This window comes from Balaenoptera acutorostrata, chromosome 6 (assembly GCF_949987535.1).
Source record: "Balaenoptera acutorostrata chromosome 6, mBalAcu1.1, whole genome shotgun sequence".
Taxonomy (NCBI): domain Eukaryota; kingdom Metazoa; phylum Chordata; class Mammalia; order Artiodactyla; family Balaenopteridae; genus Balaenoptera; species Balaenoptera acutorostrata.
In genome coordinates this window covers 113,145,803-113,151,132 of record NC_080069.1, presented here as the reverse complement: position 1 = coordinate 113,151,132, position 5,330 = coordinate 113,145,803, and positions in this window count along the sequence as shown.

The window sequence follows — 5,330 nt, the reverse complement described above, 5'->3', positions numbered from 1 at the left end:
AAAGAGAAGAGACAAGTATGAAATCAGATGTCTCCATTAGAAAACATTTAGAAATATGGAAAATATAAATTCAAATACATTCTGATTATGTTAGATGTAAAGAGATAAATTCTCCAGAAATATAATGATTGTCAATCTCCATAAAAAGAGCAAAACCCAACTTTACACTGTTAACAACTAATACTTTACAGATATAAGGATATAAAAAATTTAAAGTAAAGTGATGGAAAAAAAAGTAACGTGTAAACACTAACCAAAAGAAAGCTGATATATCTATACTAACATCAGAAGAAGTAAATGAGGACTTCCCTGGTGGCGCAGTGGTTAAGAATCCACCTGCCAATGCAGGGGACATGGGTTCGAGCCCTGGTCCGGGAAGATCCCATGTGCCACGGAGCAACTAGGCCCGTGCACCACAGCTGCTGAGCCTGTGCTCTAGAGCCCACAAGCCATAGCTACTGAAGCCCGCATGCCACAACTAATGAAGCCCACGCACCTAGAGCCTGTGCTCTGCAACAAGAGAAGCCACCGCAATGAGAAGCCCGTGCGCTGCAATGAAGAGTAGCCCCCGCTCGCCACAACTAGAAAAAGCCCACGGGCAGCAACGAAGACCCAACGCAGCCAAAAATAAATAAAAATAAATAAATTTATTTTTAAAAAAGAGTTTATTATGATTCAGTAATTGGCTCAAGATCTACCAAAATCATGACTTCCAGTTTTCATATATCTGCCTCTCTCTTCCCATCTTCCTCTTCTCCAGGAAACCACATCGTTTTTATTCTAAGTGCTATTGAAACCTTTGTTTTCCCACAAAATTTCCTGGAACTAATTTATATTTCACTGGTGACTTTCGATTCCCTTAATATCCTTCTGATTTCAATGAAATTTCTGTGATGAACTGGCTTTTTGAAAGTCACTGCAATGATTTAGAAAAAGAGAGAAGCAGAGAGACAGAGACAGTGACAAGATGAGACTCTTATAAAACTGGAACTTCCACCAAACAAGGAATGTGTCTGGTCCAACAGTTATGTGAGGATCATGCCTCTTCCTTCTTCCATATCTTTGACAGCAGAATGTTCCGGGCTCTGTAGTGAATAAAAGCCCAAGGCTTAGCCTTGCTTAGCCAAGTGACCTAGTAGCTCAGCACACAGCTGCCCCGATGATCAGGCCAGTGTGCATGGGGCTGAACTGCCTCTGGGTCTCTACCCTGGTCATCTGGTATGTGTGCCTCACAGGCACTGGCTCCTCTTGTCCCCTCTCTTTTTTTTTTTTTTTTTTTGTCCCCTCTCTTAGCTTCAATTCCCCTTAGGGATTCCCCGGTTGTCACCATCACTACCATTCAGATCTGTCTGCTTCCCAGGGAAAGATCTATTGTATGTACTTAGAATTATTCTCAGTAGCTTTTGAGGAGAGAATTAAAACTCATATGTGAACATTGAAGGCAGATATAACTAGGAGCTTCCAGAACCGGACAGAGACATATTGGGCTGCTCTGGGAAGTAAAGAGTCATCCTGTGCTCCAGACAAAGACTTTATTCTGTTACTTTTGTTTCATCCTTTATTCTCTATTATTCACTCCGTGATTTTAAACTTTATTTTATATATTAATATTTTATCATTTACTATTCTCCTACATTATTTCTGGAGGTATTATTCAGTAGGTCTTATGTGAGGCCTGTGAATCTGCACTTTAATAAGCACCCCCTAGAGAAAACCAACCTGGTCTTTTTTTTTTTTTTAATTTATTTATTTATTTATTTTTGGCTGTGTTGGGTCTTTGTTTCTGCGCGAGGGCTTTCTCTAGTTGCGGCAAGCGGGGGCCACTCTTCATCACGGTGCATGGGCCTCTCACTGCCGCGGCCTCTCCTGTTGCAGAGCACAAGCTCCAGACGTGCAGGCTCAGTAATTGTGGCTCACGGGCTCAGTAGTTGTGGCTCACGTGCCCAGTCGTTCCATGGCATGTGGGATCTTCCCAGACCAGGGCTCGAACCAGTGTCCCCCGCATTGGCAGGCAGACTCTCAACCACTGTGCCACCAGGGAAGCTCCCAACCTGGTCTTTATGTGAGAAGGTGCATGATTGAAAATTTCTGATCACTCCTTATGTCCCATTGTTTGTATTTCTTGGATTCATGCCTATAGTAATACTATATGAGCTGTATAAAGCTACCTGTATACAGACACTCACTGATTGCAGCATTGTTTGTAATAGTAAAAAATTAGAAAAATTAGAAACAATCTAAATGTCCATCAATAGGGAATATAATAAATAATGGTGCAATTTTTCCATAGAAAGAAATAACATGTAATAGTTACAAATAATGAGGTATATCTCTATCACTGACCTGAAAGCCATTACGAATAAAGGGCAAAATGTTTAAGAGTAAGCCTGTTAAGGTAAACATATATATATATGAATGTGTAAAAATACAAGTATATATGTTTGTGAATCTGGTGAGATTACATACCCAGAAAGAAAACCTCCCATTTAAAATAGTTAATTCTAGGAAAGAACAATGGACTGGAGAAGAAGGAAATAATGTATGCTTTTCAGTTTGTGCATATTTGTAATATCTGAATTTTTTAAAAGGGGACATACATTTTTGTATTATTAAAACACTAATCACTAAGAAAAGTGTAATAAAATCTATTGCTCTGGTGTTCATCAAAACTCACCATCACTGAGTTTTGTTTAAACAGCAATAATATCATGTCATGATAAGAAAGAGGTGATATAAAGGAGGTCAGATCAGCAAAGGGACCCTCCACTGAATGTCCTCATTCTCATTTTGGAGAGAAACTAGATAAAGAGGAAACACTCCCTGCATGAAGCAATCTCACCTCTACATAACGTAGAGTTGTCCTTTATCACTATCAACACTTTGGCTTGTTAGCCCACTTTATGGGTGGAGAAACTGTGTCCCCAGAGAGGTTAAGTAACTTGGCCTCGACCACTTCCCTGGTGAGGACAGGACCCCGTACCTAGAAAGTGGTCCAGAGACCATGTTCTCAGCCTCCGCAACAGGCAAGGCATAACCTCGCTTCAGGGGGGAGCCAAGATGCCTGGGTTCCAGTCTTGGCTCTAACAATAAAAATGTCATGATAATAAGGTCCTTCCACACACCAGGCCTCAATTTCCCCCTTCTTTAAGATGAGGGAATTCGACTACATGATCTCTAAGAGTTTCTCCAGCTCAGAGCCCCTCTATGTCTGTTTTAAAGTTGAAGCAATGAGAAATCAAAAAGCACCTTCCAGGAGAGAAGGCTCGTGCTATTCCTGCGTGGACTCTGCCCCACCCACACGCAGTGAATGAAATGGAATGCTGCTCTTAAGACAGTGACTTGATGTCCACTGCAATTCTTCCTTACATCTGTTCAAAATCCTAAATGACCATCCAGGCATTCTCTCCTTTTTCAAATATTTATCAGGGGACTTTTATGTTCCAGGCACCGCGCCAGGTTGGGTGGTGTAGCAAAGATCCAGATGCAGTCCACGTCCTTGCACAGCTCAAGTGGGGAAGACAGCCTTGTAAGTACTGAGATTCAGTTCTGTGTTATGTGTGCCGAAAGGGTGTCTGATCCAGAACTGGTGGAGGAAGGACAGGCCAGGATTCTGAAAGGATGGCGTGTCTATTCTGAGTGACCGCCAACCACCAGAGCTAACAAACAGGGGGAATGAGCATTTCAAACAGATGGAACAGTAAGTCCCCAAGGCAAGAAGAAGGAAAAACTGCTGGCATGAAAGAGACCAGGGAGGGAGGCAAGAGATGAGATGCACAGCCCAGCAGGAGCCAAGCCATAGGATGCTCAGTAAGCTCAAGAAGGAGTTGCCCTTTAGTTTGTGGGTAACGGGGAGGCTTACGCAGCAGAAAGTGACTGTTATGGGTTGAACTGTGTCCCCCCCAAAAAAGATATATTGGAGTCCTAGTCCCCAGGCCTCAGAATGTGACCTTATTCGGAGATAGGGTCTTTACAGAGGTAATCAAGTTAAAATGAGGTCGGCAGGGTGGGTCCTAATCCAACATGACTGGCATCCTCATTAAAAGGGGAAATTTGGACACAGAAACACACATGCAAAATGGAAGAGGATGGGAAGGGACACAGGGAGAAGACCACCATCTACAAGCCAAGTAGAGAGGCATGGAGCAGACCCTTCCCTCACAGCCCTCAGAAGGAACTAACCCTGCTGACACTTTGACTGCTGACTTCTAGCCTCCAGAACTGTGAGAAAATAAATTTCCATTGTTTATGCCACTCAAGGCGTGGTACTTTGTTACAGTAGTCCCAGCAAACTAATGTAGCGACTTATCCAAATTTGCATTTTAGAATAATTGATCTGCTTACAGTGTTGAGAAGAAATTGAAAGGGGACAAGAATGGCTGCAAGGAGGCTATTTTGGAGGCAGGAGATGATAAAGGTCTCCGTTTGGGCAGTGATGGCAGAGACCCAGAGACGCTGACAGCCAACATCTCCAGGATGTGGTCATAGGTTAGGTGTGGGAAATGAGAGGAAATGAGGAATCAAGGGCAGTGTCTGGTCCAGGTTTGTAGCTCAGGTAAACATGTGGCCAGAGCCAAGTTTAGTCAACCACCCCATCAAGAATCACAGGCACAAGTTCTACACAGACAGGCAACTTGGGGATACATGTCATTGTCACCTCCATCATCTTAACACCCAATTCTGACTTTTATCTTGAGGTACCCCCAGCCTCATCAATGCCAGGAATGACTTCATTTCCTCCACAAACATTTCTTTTTTTATTTTTTTGGCTGCGTTGGGTCTTCGTTGCTGCGCCCGGGCTTTCTCTAGTTGCGGTGAGTGGGGGCTACTCTTTGTTGCGGTGAGCGGGCTTCTCATTGCGGTGGTTTCTCTTGTTGCAGAGCATGGGCTCGAGGCGTGCAAGCTTCAGTAGGTGTGGCACACAGCCTCAGTAGTTGTGGCTCGAGGACTCTAGAGCTCAGGCTCCATAGCTGTGGTGCACGGGCTTAGTTGCTCCGCGGCATGTGGGATCTTCCCGGACCAGGGCTCGAACCCGTGTTCCCTGTATTGGCAGGCGGATTCTTAACCACTGCGCCACCACGGAAGTCCCCACAAACATTTCTTGACCACTCACAATGTGCCAGACACTGCACTAAGCTCTGGGGATAGAATGGTGAGGGAAAGGAAACAGATTCCTGTGTATTAGGTCAAGAAGAAGACAAACATCAATCACATTAATAAATGAATAATTACAGACTGTGATAAATGCCATAAAGGAAGGGAAAGGAATGCCATGGGAGCATAGAACAGGGTGACTTGACCCAGAAAAAGTATTGGCTGAGCTGATATCCAAA